Below are 16,236 nucleotides of genomic sequence, written 5' to 3' on the forward strand. Positions count from 1 at the left end.
GTGATCTGTATCTGATTGCACCCCAGTCTGAAATCTTAGATGATCTAAGTCTATTGTTCACCGTTTCTGCTGATTCTCACTCGTGATGACTTGTTTCCTTATGCGTTTGGAATCGTGTATCACATGTTTAGTTGAACTTAGTCTGTGTCATCCTGAGGGCTCAGTTGAGGGGGATATAGACAGCATTCCCAGAGAGGAGCAACATGGGACAAGATCAGCTACAAATTGGAAAAGCAGTGAATGAAATGTAATAAAATGCCCTGTAGTCTGACACTGTGGAAGCAGTAAGTGTCACAGGAGGGGAGAGGAGAGATCTCAGACAAGTGTTGAAGTCAGTGAAAGAAATGGGTAGTTGTGTGATGAAGTCATGTGATACCCTCTTTAGAAAAAAATAATTTCAAGATATATGTATGTATATGCATGCCTGGGACATTGTGCTGCACACCAGAAATTGACACATTGTAATTGACTGTACTTCAATTTAAAAAAAGAAAAAAATTGTTTTCACAGTCACACAGGAATGTTACCATCGGCTCAGAATCCTTGCTAACTTGGCTGGACAAACTTAGCCAGGAAAAAGAACTCTGACATAAAGGACACTGATCCACACTGAGCAGTCACTCTAGAATTTCTATATAAGACAGCAACTGGGTCAGAAGAAAGACTCGAAGATTGGCCTTAAAACTGCCCTTGTGCGCTATTTTACCTAGACTGTGTTTGGAGAGATGACTTGGGGGAAATGCTGGTGGAGACTGTAAGGCAGCTGCAGACCCTCTGTTGGTGCCCCCACTGAAGGTCTGTCCCTAAGCTGCAGAGAAATCAGTACCCCTCCCCCCAGTCAGGGAGGCACTGAGCTGGGCCTGGAGCTGCCGATTTCTCAGCCTGCTCCACCCGCCCCCTCTGACATGGCGTTTGGAGCAGGAGGGCTTTGTAAATTGCTGATTGCAGAAAAACATTATCCAAACAGCAGACCAGTGCCAAAACCTGCATGTCACGGATGCCTGCCCAATGCGGCCTTGGGCAGCCTGCTGAGCTGAGTTTCTGACTAGGTTCACCCCCTTTGTCCGGGAAGCTGGGGAGAGATGTGGCTGGCTCTGTCATCCTTGTACCCTCCGGAGCCCAGAGAGACCCTGCTGGAGCCATGGGAAGATGTAGGTATCTTCTGTGATCTCCACAGCCAGTCCCCACTGGAAAGAGGAGTTGGATGCCTGTGAAGGCTGGGTCCACATCTCCTTAAGATCCTCACGGGTGCAGGTGGATTCCTGAGAAGGGGCACCGCCAAACCTCAGCAGAGGACAGTGAGGGCAATCTGAGACTCAGAGAGTGGGTCTGAGGAAGCTAGAATGTGGAATTCAACATGCCCTGTGCAGAAGCACCTCACCCACCCAACAGAAATGTATTAAGCATCTGCTTTGGGTTAGACGTGTGGATATGGCGGCCAGTAGGAGTCCCTGCCTGGCCTTCCCAGTCTGATGGGGCAGACGAACCTGCGAGCAGGCAGTGGTGGGGTGTGGGAGATACAGGTGCCAGGAGCCCAGAGGAGGGAGCACCCAGTCCAGAGTCTGGCGTCAGAAGCACTGTGGAGACAGAGCAATGAGGAAGAGGTAGTTGGTTTACAGTGTCCTCCACATGGGCACAATTCACAGCATCGTAAGGGGCTTTGCCGTTCTGTCATTTTGATCAGCCAGTGAAAGAGGAAGACGGACTGTACCCCAGGTGGGAGGAGCCCCATGAAAAATCAAGGGTTGTTGCAGGACCCCCCATATGCCCCCCGACCCTGCCACGTGTCAGAGGAGCTGGGAACAGTGCTCCTCCTTATCCTCAAGTCTCAGGCTCCCTGGCCCTGCACCCAGGATCCCACCCCTCCAGGTGCCATATTTCTGAGTTACACAAACTAAGCTCATCTCACTCCACACCTGGTTATCAGTACTTTCGAGAAAGCTAAAGACCTACTTATTAATATCATGAATGCCTTGACTTTGTATGGAGCTTTATTCTTTCTAGTCCATGCTTTGGTTTTGGGGACAGAAACCGTCTTCACTGACACTCAGCTGAAAGCAGACATGACTACCAGCGACTTGGCATTTCCCCCGTCTTCCATAGCCTGTCTCCAGGCTTCCCAGCGTCTCCTGCCCAGGAAAATGCTTTGATCATCACAAGAGCTGGCTGAAAGACCCACCAGCTCTTCAATGGAAAGCACCACCAGACAGCTTGTGCCCTAAGAATTTTTGAATCCCTTGAATTCCTGGTTTATTTCAAAACCCTCATCTTGCCGTTCCCACCAACTCTGGACGGTTGTGTCACAATCCTCACCTGGTCCTAACCCGGGCTCCTCGCTGAAAGATCTGCCTTGAACCATACTTCTAACTCTTAATAAATTCTGACGTTACCTGCCCCTCCCTTCAGAGGCTCTGTTGAGACTTTGCAAAGTAGGCTTCCCCCTTACTGGTCAGCAATAAACTCGAATTTGTCTTCTCAGCAGATTGTGTTGGTGATATTTGGGGAGTCAGCTTTCAACAGTTTCTTTCTGTGTCAGCCTTCTGAGTTAGGCCTGATAGGTGTTTCTCCGCTCATTTAACAGAGAGGGAATCTGACGTATGGAAAGCCTTCGGTTGTGTGCCATGTAGGGCCAGGACCAGAGCCCCGGTCTCAGGGGTTCATCCCCCACCAGCAAGCATCATCTAGTTCCCAGAAGGAAAATCAAGTCACTAAGCCAAGGGTGGTTCCAAGGGGCCAGAACCCGGATGCCCATGGGCCCCAGCTAGGGAAGGCCGGGGCAGAGCTCTGCAGAAACCAGATGTACAGTAAAGGCGTGTGGAAAACTCACTCAGGTGGATTCCCCCAGCATGCTACCACAACACCTGGGCACAGGTAACCAGGACGAGGTGGTGAGACTGAGAATGGGAGGGACTGCCATCGTGAGAAATCAAGGCACAAACAAGTACAAGGGTATTCAATGGCCATCAAAGCTCTGTTGCTAACATGAAAAGGAGGCGCCTAAACAATCCGTCCTCAGTAGACCGGAAACACAAGTTGGATTACTCCTACAATAGGGCCCTCCTGTGTTGTGAAAATGAGCGGGTTAGAACCACACGCAGTCATCTCGGGTATGAGATATCAGAGGGCGGGGGCGGGGGGGCAGGAATGGGGTGACAGCTAGAGGAAAACAGAGTGTGATTCCATCTCGATAAAGTTCAGGACATGGAAGTGATACAATCCATCATTTAGAGATACAGGCACAGGTAACAAAACTTTAAAGAAAGGCAAGGAAGCAGCAAACACAGCTCAGGACCGTGGGACCTCCGTGGAGGGTGAGGGGCGGGTGAGCTGGAGCCCAGGGGTCTTCACAGAGAGTCCCAGCAGGTGGGGGTCCCGGTGTTCAGTGTATCTCAGTTGTCTATAACTGATTTTTAAAATAGCATTTTGTGTCTTAAAAATAAAAAATAAAAAAAGATAAAATGATCACTTTTCAAAGCAAATATATATATATATATATAATTTTATGTCTAATCCAAAATTTATTCAAAATGATGAAAAAACAGATGTGAGTCTGCATCTCTCCCTCTGCAACTGACTTTCTCCTGCCTCCTTCTTTCCATCCCTCGCCTTGGTCTCCTCATCTGAGACATGATCAGACGTGCTGGTTTGGTTTGTTTTTATTTTATTTTTTACATAGAAGACATGCTGGTTTTAAAGGACTTACCTCATGTGTCCTGTATTGTACCCCAATGGACCATTTTAATTTTTAATCATTTTTAATCCCAGAATTTCATTTTAGGTATATTTTATGTATTTGGTGTTGGAAATTTTTAGACCCAAAGAGTTTTAAAATTGAATTGAAAAATCCCTAAAGCCTTTCTCAGAAAGTCTGCTGTGGCCAGTTCAGAGCGCTCTGAACACCTGGTGGGTCACGAAGGCACTGAGGACAGCAGTGAAACCCCTAGAGGACACCTAGCCCCTGCTAGTCACACAACGAGCCGCTCCCTGCAGGAGAAACGGCCCCTTCTCCCTCCCGCAGGGCCTTTGTTGGGGAAGAAGTCCCTGACTGAAGGTATCCAAGTGGAAATAAGTGGCCCATAATCCTCAGAGTAAAGAATTCTTATTATTCCTTATTAGTAGTTTATTAATATTTAAAAATTATGTATCACTCCACAAAAACAGACAGTCTGTGTTTTGTTTGACTGTAGAATTAAAATCACACCAGGAAAGTTGGGGGTGGGGGCATCTGGGGAACAGCCTACAATTCCACCTCCTAAATATTATTTTCCGGACTTAGGTTGTATTTTGCCCAAAACACAAATTTTTTTTTGAGATTATAGGTTGGGAATACTTAATGATATGAAAAAATGTTTCAGATTTTTTAAGTGTGAAAAAAATAGAAGCAATACTTAACAGTATGTTCAAAATGAGTACATTTATTGGGGGGAAGCCCCTATATTAACGTGTTAGCAAAGGGAAAAGGTGACTATGACCTAAGAATTTCACTTCTAGGTTGACACTCAAGAGAAATGAAAACATATTCTATTCAAAAACATGTACAATACTGGTCATACACAAGCACTACTCATGCTAGCCCCAAAGTGGCAGCAGCCCGGGTGTCTGCCCGCTGTGGAATGGATGAATACAGTGTGGTATATCCACACAGGAGATTATTTGGCAAGAAAAAGAAGTATTGACACATACTTCAACATGGATGAACTTTGAAAAAGATTATGGTGAGTGAAAGAAGCCAGACTCAAAATGTCACATATTGAAAGATGCCATGTGTATGAAAATCAGAATAGGGAAATTTTGTCAGAGACCAGAAACAGATTCACGGTTTTTAGGGCTGGAGAGAGTGGAAAGTATCTGCTAAGGGGAAGGAGCTCCTTTTACGGGGGACAAAAATATTCCAAAATTAGATTGTAGTCATGACTGTGCAACCCTGCGAATATACTAAAAAAAAAAATTGAATCAAATACTGAAAATGGGTGAATTCTCTGTTATGTAAACTCTATATCAACAAAGCTGTTAAGAAAAAAAAAGGACAAATTCTAAATTGCTGCTAGGATTGCTTATGGGATGATGAATGGCAGTAATTTGCTTCCGTTCACTTGTCTGTATTTTCTAAATTTCTGGCTACTTTGGTAAAAGGAAAAGGGCTATTTTTAAAAGAGTATGTTTCCTAGTGATATGCATGTTAATATTCCTGCTTTGTTCCTTTTGTTCTGACCCAGGTTCACAAACTTCAGACTGCTTTCAGAAAATAAGGGGATTGTTTTTTTCACGTAATACCAGGCAATGAACATTTATTAAGGTCTTAGGGGGGCTCCCTGTATACTCTGTTTACCTCTAATTCTACTCATCCCCAGGCTTCCTGGAGACACAGGCCTCCACCTTCATCAGTAGCTAACTTCAGAGGTGCGTTTAAAAGGTTTAGTGACAGGCTTAATAGATGGCTTGCCGGTATTTTTTTTAAGTATGAAATTTACATAACATTATTCTAGTTGATTCTAAAAATGTATGCAGGCGTAATAGTCTCAACTGATGGTAGTGATTTATTTGGTGGCCCTTGTTTCTTGTTTTCAGGTTGGTTTTTTCACTTGTAAATGTTGATGATCTCTGCTTCCTACCGAGTTGTTTACACTGTGAGATAATCTCAGTTGAGGTGCAAAGGAGTCCCCCAGGCTGTGAAAGGGAAGGGTTCCCCTGGAGACAGAGCTGCTGGCTTGGGTGAAGCTCGCAGAAAAGCAAGTTTCAAATTTCTTTACTCCCCTCCCCCAACTCCTTCTGCCTGGAGGACTGGAGGGGCTAAAGAATAAACAGGGAAAGAAGTTCAATTTAGCCAACACTCATAAATGCCAATGCAAATGAAACTAAGGTTCTGTAGGGAGTGGGTGTAGCTCAGAGGTAGAGCACATGCTTAGCATGCACGAGGTCCTGGGTTCAAACCCCAGTGCCTCCATTAAAAAAAAGAAAGAAAGAAAGAAAAGGCAAGGTAAGGCTCTTCATCTCATAGACTAGCAAGAATTAAAACGTTGATATTATCATATGTTGGGAAAGATGCAGAGACCTGAGCTCTCAAAGTCCTAGGTGATATTTGAACCACGACGTTCAAGGCAGCAGCGGTGTGCTTGGACAGATACACATGGTCTAATGAAGTGGGGAGGACAGCAAATTGCAGAATACATGTACCATTATTCCATCTGAATTTTTTAAAGTATGTAACCATCTCTATATGAATATGTATATGTCTTTTGGTTTATGCATAGAGAAAATCTGGAGGGTCACACACCACACTGTTTGCAAAACAAAATGGGAGGAAAGGAAAGGAATATATTTCCATTTTGAAATTTTTTTAACACTTTTTTATTGAGTTATAGTCATTTTACAATGTTGTGTCAAATTCCAATGTAGAGCACAATTTTTCAGTTATGCATGAACATACGTGTATTCATTGTCACATTTTTTTTTCACTGTGAGCTACCACAAGATCTTGTATATATTTCCCTGTGCTATACGGTATAATCTTGTTTATCTATTCTGCATACACCCATCAGTATCTACAAATTTTGAAAATATATTATTAATGTATGCTGTAAATCTCCAAGAGGAGGAGGATATACGAGATTAGACAGTGTTTCCTAAGTTATCTGACCACAGATTTTACTGAAACTAATCACCCATGAGACTCCACTTAGAAGAAATCAACTTAAGTCAATGTCACCTTGAGTATCAGGAAAACTGGCTCTGGTAAGGGGGAGGTCCTCATTTGCATGGCCCTGCTTTAAGAGAGCTGACTGTCCGATGACTTCATTTTGTTTTGAAATTTTTTACAACAGCATATAGTACTTTTGTTATTTTAAAAAGCAAGTAGCAGAAAGACTCAACTGCTTCTTTTCCACCCTTAAAAAAAAGGTCTTTAAAGATATAAACTGCTATAATTTTATATTAAGAATTTTCATACGAATCACATGACATACTGTTTGTACATGCTCCCCCAGCACTCCCTTTCCCCCTGGGAACTGTTTTAATGATCTCTGTAGCATTTACCACCAACTGACAATCTGTATATTTACTTGCTTCTTGTCTGTTTCCTGCACCAGAGTGTAAGCACCACGAGGGCAAGAACTTTGCGTTATTCTCTGTTCTATCTCCAGCCCCAGGCATACAGCAAGCCCTCAAAAAATTTTGTTGGATGAACCTTGATCAGCAGAGGAAGAGCAAGGTAACTGCAGAGTGGGTAGCTTGCATCATATTTCATCACAAATCAGAAACCAGAGGTATTGCTACCCCAGTTATGACATTGTCAGGGAGGAAAAAACTCTTCCTCTACTGTCTTGTGTTCAGTCATTGGGGTCCTGAAAGTTAAAACTGATAAAAGGCAGATTAGCAGGAGAAAAAGATTTTTATTCACATATATAGGGGAGTTCACAGAAAAATGTAACTTGAGGTGATTAGAATTGGGGGTTTATATCCTGTCTTAGTAGAAGAGAGGAGAGGGAGGGGGCCCTTAAGGGAATAGATGGGAGATACAACAGTTTTGTGACAATATCTGTTTATAAGAGCCAATCTTCCCCGGTTTCCCCCAGGGAAGGGATTTGTGAAAATTGAGTTCTTTTGGGAGGTTCTGCTTTTAGACAGATAAGGGAGTTCAGAAGAAGAAAAAATCCTGTTCTCAAATGCCTTCAGCTCAAAATAATTCTCATGCCACAGTGGCACATTCTGGGTCCCTTCCATATTTAGTTTTGCATCCCAGCTGTGTATGCTTCTGTCCACCCAGCCAGCCCAGGTGCCTTGAAGGCAGGAACTGTATCTGACTCATCTTGGAATCCCCAGCACTGAGTTAGCGGGTAGAAGGCATTTAATAAACATCCCTGTGTGAGAAGTTGTTCTGAATAGCTCATTGATGCCAGAAGGGGATGCTCTCTCCCCTACCTATGTCTAAGAACAGCCTAAAACTGCATGAATCTACATATAAATGTACTTTTTTTATTGGGCAAGAACCCTGACCTTAAAAAGGGGATAAAACTCTCTCCAAAGGGTAAAAGCGACCAATATGACTGGTAGGAATTGATTTTTCTTTTCCTTTTTGGTTATTTTCTCCTGGCATATTTAGTGTAGATTTTTGGCCCAAAGCATTGCTCCAAATTAAATTGGCAGGGGATAATTCTGCCTGCTAAGGAGGGGAACTTCCTCCCTGCCTCCCTCCATAAGATGCTAAGCTAAGTTCCTGCCTGTTTTTCTGGCAGAAATCAAAGACTCTGATGCACCCTGGTACATACACATATCCTATACCCAGCACACGTGCAAGCAAGCACTTGGGGGCACTGCCCTCGAAGGACTTTCACAGGAAAGGGCTGGGAGCCAGGACAGCCCACGTGAGGGGCCTCTCGCCTCCTGTTTCCAAGGACATCTCCTGAGATGCTGGTAGAAGAGGGGAGAAAATGAATGGGTTCCTTCAGAGAATTCCCTCCAGGATTTAAAGCAGAACCTTTAGCCACAGAAAATTTGCACAGACACACCACATTGGTACACAGTTTGGGCATTCCTTGGACCGCTAACAACTCGTTCATGGGACTCCTGCCCAGATTAAGAAACTGTGCTTTGCAGGAAGTGGGATACAGTATACGGACTCTTCTGAGGAACAAGAATAAATTAAACTCACAGTATAAGCAGCCCTGCAGAGCTGGGCTCTGTGGCTCTGGCAGGAGGAGTAAAAGCTCTGCCCAGAGTCAGTCCAAAGACACCATGAGGACGGGACCAAGAGAGGGACCTTGGCACCGGCCCCGGGAGACCCTCTCCTGTTGGGAGTCTGTGCAGAAGCACTGCATTAGCCAGGCCTGGGACGGTGTCCAAATGGGGCAGACTTGAATTGAAAAGTAACAGAAGCATCTTTGTCTCTGCTGAATCATCTTTGTTTTTCCTGGATCTAAAAATCTATTTGTGATGAATGGAATGAGAGGCAGGAGACTGGGATGTTAATTCTCTACTTTGGTTTTTGGGGATTTTTTTAACCTTTCTTTAATGGTTGTATGTTGTCTTTTTTTTTTTTTTTTTTTAATTAAGATCAGCCTTGGGGGTTTTGTTTTTCTTTTTTTCTTTTAATCCCAAGGTTTCACAAATGACTTAAAGATATTCTTAAAATTTCAAAAGGCTTGAAAGTAAATTACTTTTAATTCACCTTAAACATGTATTCCACAAAATGCTTTTGACACAGAAAGGGAGACTGTAGACCCCAGACCCTCCCTGAACAGCTCCCAGTGGCAGGAACTGCATGTCATTTTGGAAAAGTTTCCTTCCTCTTTTTTTGGGGGGAGTGGGTGGGAGTGATTAGGTTTGTCTATTTATAGAGGAGGTACTGGGGATAGAGCCTAGGACCTTCTGCATCCTAAGCATGTGCTTTACCACTATTAGCTAGTCTCTGCCCCTACCATTTTTTTTTCAGGTTTTTTTTTTGTTTGTTTCCCTTCTCTCTATTTCTCTTACTTTGAGTTGCTCTTGGCCTCCCTGGGACCTTCCCTCTGTAATCTTTGTCCTCAAGTTATATAGTCCAAGTTCATATTGCTGGCCCCTTGACAGGCCAATAAATCGAGGGACAAGCTGTTGGGGCAAGGAATAGTGACTGTTCAGAAAGCCAGCAGACAAGAAGATGGTAGACTAGTGTCCCAAGAACCATCTTGCCTGAGTTAGAATTCAGGCTTCTTTTATACTAAAAGGGGAGGGAGTGAAGTCAAACACTTCCTGTTTCCGGTCAGCCTCTGGAAGGGATGTGTTCATTTCTTCCTGCCTTCACTCATTCCCAGGTGGGCCTGGTCAGGATGCTTCCTGTGCACTAATCAAAGGGATTTTAGCTTAACTCTCATTACCTGGGAGGCAGGGTTCCCAGAAATGGGCCATCATGTATAATGTAAGTTTATAGGCAACATCCCTTTAGTGATTAACTTGTAGCAAGCAATAGAATGCAAAGGGAAGGCAAAAGAATAGATCCAGTGTGGAGTCAGATCTGTTCTTCCCTACCACACTCATTTCTGGAGCCACAAAGGCTGAATGTATGCACTTTGCTGCATAGTAATCCTTCAGTGATCCTCGTTTGGTTCTCAAGACCCCTTAAGTCTGCTCTCCTCCCGGGGGGACGAGGAGGGGCTGTGTTCCTGCATGCCCCACCCACCAGTCCTGCCTCCCTAGAGAGGTTTTTCTTGGGCTTGTTACTCAGAACTGAGCACCCTTCTCCAGAGCATGACTCTCACGCGGATAGGCAACTTCTATTAATGCTGTTGAAATATTAGTGGCCACATTACCCCGGGCCAGGGGGGAATTAGGGTGAGGCAAGTGAGGCACTCACTTCGGGCAAAAAATTCAAGAGAGTGCTCAAAACCTTGGCAATCAAGATAAATCATTTTAAACCATCAAAATTAGCACCAAAAATCCAGGATGAGCTAGACATCAATATTTTATTTTATTTTATTTTATTTTTATTTTATTTTTCTGTTGGGAAGTTTTTTTCCCCAAAATTTTAAATAAGAACCTGATGCAAGAGGAAAGACGTGTGCCTCCCCCCAGAATACATTTTTATGTATTTTTAATAGTTGATTTTTTTTCCAGAACACTAAAGTGGTGGAATAAAAATTAAAAAATTGAACAGCAGGTGTATTAAAACTCACATTATTTTAAGCTTAAATATTTTACTTAGATCAAAAAAAATGATTGATTATAATTTTACTTTCCTGGCTTTAATGGAAGCAACCTCATCAATAGTCTCCTCTGACTCTTCTGTACTACGCTTACCACCACGATGACCGCTCACACCCCTCAACGCTTCTAGTGAACTAACCCCCAAAGCAGCAGGGCTTCGCAACCATGCGGTCAAAGCGTGTACCTGCCAAGGGTGCTGCCTCCAAAGGGTACCGTTCCCATCATGGCCATCTTTCTTATTTGGACATTTTTATGTCAAATTATAACTATAGGGGGAAGGTATAGCTCAACTGGTAAAGCACATGCTTAACAAGGTTAAGCATGGTTCAATCCCCAGTACCTCCTCTAAAAATAAATAAATAAACCTAATTACCTCCCCCAACGAAAAAGAAAAAAAAAAGAACTCTAAGTACAGACGCCTAAGAGGGAAGCAAAATGTCTTGAGGAAGAGGTGGCTTTTTCTTATCCCCACACAGATGCCCTGTGGCCCAAGGGCGGCCCTGTTCCCTGGGTTTTGTCCCACTCATGCCTGTTTGCCCCTCTCCCTTGATACTTAGTGCTTATCTTTCCAGTCTTGATTTAGTATGTATTGATTTTTTTGTTTGTTTGTTTTGTCTTTGGGGTTTTTTGTTTGTTTGTTTCTCTCCCTCTCTCTCTCTTTTTTTTTTTTTTTTTGGTATGTATCGATTTTATTGCAGACTTTCTTGGAGTAATCTCAGATCCTTTTTGGAAGCAGATGAAGTCAAATAAACACGTGCATTGCCCACATCCAGCCCAGCTCCAACCGTCAGCTCTGCTTGCAAACTTATCTGGCATCCAATCATTTCTTAAGCATCCACTGCTGCCACCCTAGGGACCTACGGAGCCACGGCAGTCTCTCCCCTAGACAGGCGAGAGTTTCCTCCCTGCCCCCGAGGTAGACTGTTTCCTCGGTGGCCCCAAAGAGCCAACCTCCTGGAATCCACCCCTGTGGATAGCCGCCCACAGTGATGCTAGGCTCGACCATGTGACCTGCTTTGGCCAATGGGACATCAGAAAGAGGCATCTTCATCAGCTCTCGCACACTGAGTCTTGTCCTCTTGGATGGATGCCTTTTGGGCTTCTGCTGCCATAAGAGAAGCTGAGACAGACAAGGGGTGGGCAAAATTTCTCTGTAAAGGGATGGGTTGGGGGGAGGGTATAGCTCAACTGGTAGAGCACATGCTTAGCATGCACAAGGTCCTGGGTTCAATCCTCAGTACCTCCTCTAAAAATAAATAAATAAATAAATAGACCTAATTACCTGCCCCCCCAAAATCTTATTAAAAAAATAGATGGGCTGGGTTAGGCTTTGTGGGCCTTAAGGTCTCTGTTGCAACTATTCAGCTTCGCTTTTGTAGCTTGAAAGCAGCCATAGACACATGTAAACAAAGGGGCGTGGCTATATTCTGATAAAACTTTATTTACAAAACCAATTTGGCCCATAGGCCATAGTTTGTCAACCCCTGGGCTAGACCACTGAATGCTGAGAGGCTGCGGGGAGGTGCCTTCCAAGGAGGCCGTACTGGGTTGACCAGTGTTCCTTCCCCCTACAACTGCACATCTACCCAGAACCTGTAAACATGACCTTGTTTGGAAATAGGGTCTTTGCCCTGGATTAAGGTGGGCTTTAAATCCAATGGGACTTGCTTATAAAAAAAGAGAAATGTGGTCCAGTCAGCTGTGCTGAGGCATCCAAGGCCTGCCCAGTCTGAGAAACCCTTCCAAAGGCTCTGTGAGAGAGGCAGGCACTCAGAAGCCTCTCAAAAGAGGACACTTTATCAGCCTGGCACCTTGCTTGGCCTGTCTGGTGTCATCCTGAGTCAGCCCTGCTCTAGTGCACCTGTCCTGTCCAGCTCTGCTGATCTGTGAATTTACAGCTGCCACCCCTGTCCAGGGGCAAGACTTCAGTTTGAGACCAGCCCCCTAGGAGACCCATGCAGTCAGGTCTAAATCCCCCCAGTCCAAGTCCGCATAGCTCTTCCAGCCACAAGAACATCCCAACAGGTTCTGACAAATGCTGTGCTGAAATCCACTCCTCTGCACTTTCCTGACCACCAGGAAACAAACGAACAAAAAACCGGATCAGTCAGGGAATTTTAATGTAGGAGGTCCGGGAACCTCGCTTCAAGAGAACTGCCAAGGGTTGTAGAAAATCAGAGCGTTTCTACCCTTCTGTTTAGGAAATGCCAACAAATGTGTGGTTGGGGACATTTTGTAATTGGAACTCGAATTACGATACAGTTGTAACTGCCTCTCTCACTCTGCAGGCTGCTCTCTCCTTCCGGTTGTAAACTTGTTTCAGCAAGAACACAATACCTAGCAGATAGGAAGTCCCCCTGAGTCATGTTTCTCAAATCCCGATGCTGCTACAGGTAAATTCTCTGTATGGTTATGGTCATGGTGTAAATGTGCACATTGAGGCGAGGCTCCTGGGACTAGGTTTAGCATTGCAGCATCTCATCCAGATCCAAAGACAAGGTGAACTTCCTCTAGGAGGAGCAGGATGCTGAGTGGTTGGGGGCGAGGGTTGGGGAGTCAGCTTGCCTGGGGCAGCACCCCCCGCCCCCGAGCCTCTGTTCACTAGCTTTGGGCTTGGGCAACCCAGCTAGCCTCTCTGTGCTTTGAAAAGCAGAGATGGCCACATGGAACAGGATTAAATGAGTTGCACATGGCAGATAATGAGGCCTCCTTAATGTATGGGAGGTGGAGGGAGGGTTTTTCTCTTTATCAAGAAGTCCACGCACAGCCGCATGGAAACCCTGCTCTCAGTGACTCACAGGGGCCACTCCCTCTGAAGGAAGAACTTGGCTCCCGTTTCTCCAGGTGGAGCTCCCACACTGCATCGTCTGACCGCCCCCCCCCCACCACCACTTCCTTCACAGTGACTGGCATTTTGGAGTGGGATGTCCGAGGCGAGCTGTCAGCCCGGCTGATAGGCAGGGCCCTCTGCTGACTGCAGATCTGGGTTCCTGGGACCTTGGGCTGCTGCTGCCCTGGGCCTCCCTTCAAGAGACAATCTTAACAAGTGTGAGAAGAGAGGATGGGAACAGCTAGAGATAAAAAGAGAAGCACCGGGGCAGGGGCTGACCGCAGCTGCTAGTTAGAGATATCAGTGCCTTGCAGGCTTCCATTCTAGCTTTAAGCAGTGATTCCCAAACTGATGCTAAGAGCCCCCGGGGCTGTTACATCTCAAAGCTGCCTCCTGAGGTTGGTCCTTCACACCCATTCCAAAGATAAAAGAGCTGAGGCACTCGGTCCCCAGTCCCCGCAGAGCTCTCTGACCGAAACAGTGACTCTTCTCTCCGATTTCCTCTTGCTGGTGCAGAGTCCCCCTCTGTCCCCACTTGCCACCCCCGCCACCGCTTCATTAGCTTCTCCGAGGGGCCCTCTGCTCACTGGACGCCTGCTCCCTGGTTCCCTGAGTCTCCTGGGGTTTCTTTCTTTAATCCCTCTGCTCCTCACTCCCCTCATTTGGGCACCCCTGATAAACGCCCTCCTAGCCATGACTTTGTTTAAAACCCATACTGTGCTCTCCCTTCTGCCTCCCCAAAGTCTGCCTTACTCCCTCCTACTGCAGACTCTGTGAAGTCAGTTTTGAGGAAGGCAGGGGGTCAGGGGAGCCCTGAGAGGCGCCCTCAGAGCCATCATGAAGGTGGAATGCTGACTGCAACTGACAGAGAGGGCATGTGGGATTCTTTAAGGGAAGGACTTAGAAAGGGTGGTAAATTGAAAATCAAACTTCTAGGAAAAAATTGCAAGGGAAGAGCAGAATTTTATTTTATTCTTTCATACCGGGCCAGAACTCATATACACTGCTGATGGGAAGTGCACAGAGATATCAATACTTTGGAAAACAAGGGGGAAGGTGCTGACACACATAACCCAGGAATTCCATGTCTAGATGTGTGCCCTAGGTGTCTGCCCTAGAGAAACTCTTCCACTTGTGCTCAGGAGACATCTGTAAAAAAGTTCATAGCTGCATTTCAGGTTATCACTGTTATTTTATTTCTTTATTTTTTTAATGGAGGTACTGGGGATTGAACTTAGGACCTCATGCATGCTAAGTGCAGGCTCTACCACTGAGCTATACCCTCCCCTCTCATAGCTGCATTTTTGGTATCAATAAGAAGAAAAAAAAAGAACCAGGAAAAGAACATTGACAGGAAAACGTGTGATATCACACAATGGAGTACTATACAGCACTGAAAACTAACCATCTACAGCCACAGGGATTGAGCTTGCATATGTTGAGTTGAGCAAAAAAAATCGTAGCAAAAGGCTACGAATGTACAGTGCCATTTACATCAAATTCAAAAAAATGTTAAAGGCTACAAACAGTACAATGTCATTATATAAAGTTACATAAAGTTCAAAGAAATATTTTTAAATTATAAAGCAAAGAAAGGGAACAATAACCACAAAGTTTAGGATAGTGGTTACCTCTGGGGCCAGAGAAGAATACACAAGGGACCATAAAAGCATTGCCAGTGTCCCATTTCTTAAGCTGATATTGGGTACCCAGACATTAGTTTATTATTCTTTACATCAGATACACCTTATGTAGTCTTTGGTATATGTGAAATACTTAGTGGTATCGACTGAAAAAAAATGCACAGCCTAAAATTGAGGATTATGTTTCATTTGGTGAATTTACTGAGGACTTAAGCCCAGGATACCCCACCCTGAGAGACTATTGCAAAGAGGTAAGGGAGGCACCAGGATATATAGGAGTTATTACAAAAACAAAAAACCCAAGAAACCAGGTAGTCAAACATCAAAAGATTACAGCTAATTAAAAACAAACAAACAAACAGACTTGTCAAACTGATGAATTTAGCGCTCTTCCGGAAAGATGCAAGAGTCCAAGCTGAATGAAAGTATTCCTTTGATGTGTACCTTAACTACCTAGGGCCCGCATCCTCTTTTCCTACATCCTGAATCCCCTCAGGGTGCACCACTGGGAGTGACTGCAGTGGTTAATGAATGGCTTGATGGTCGCAACATCCTTTGTTTACTGATAATGCAGGCGACATTCTTTGTCCACAGTGATAAACAAACACAAAAATTTCCTGTGTGCCACCGGGATTCCCGAGGGCCTTCCTCACTTACCTGATCTCTTTACCTCCCTCAAGCTGCTTATCCAACCCTGAAGCTTCTAATCTGGCCAAAGACCTGCCTTCTGAAAGTGGTATGTCACTTTTTCCACTGACCAGCAATTTTTACCAGGGGTGTGCAGACCACAGATCAAATCAGTCATCCAGACCGGTCACAGGCTGCTGCAGATTCATCTGCCTTCAATCCTGGTCCCCTGCAAGTGTCACACAGGCACTACCTGCCATGCTTTACAGTCTGATCTTCTGATAATAGCCTTAGAAACGTGTTCCCCTTCCCTGCCCACCAGCGAGGCCACTACACTAAAACTGCTCAACAAGCCTACTGTCGGGGAGAAATAATAACTAAATGCCTGTTACAACATAAATGCCCCTGTGCTGGACTGCAGGCGAACCTGAGTCCCACACCTTCTAACATAGCCTCAGGAGC

This window comes from Vicugna pacos, chromosome 13 (assembly GCF_048564905.1).
Source record: "Vicugna pacos chromosome 13, VicPac4, whole genome shotgun sequence".
NCBI classification, from domain to species: Eukaryota; Metazoa; Chordata; class Mammalia; order Artiodactyla; family Camelidae; genus Vicugna; species Vicugna pacos.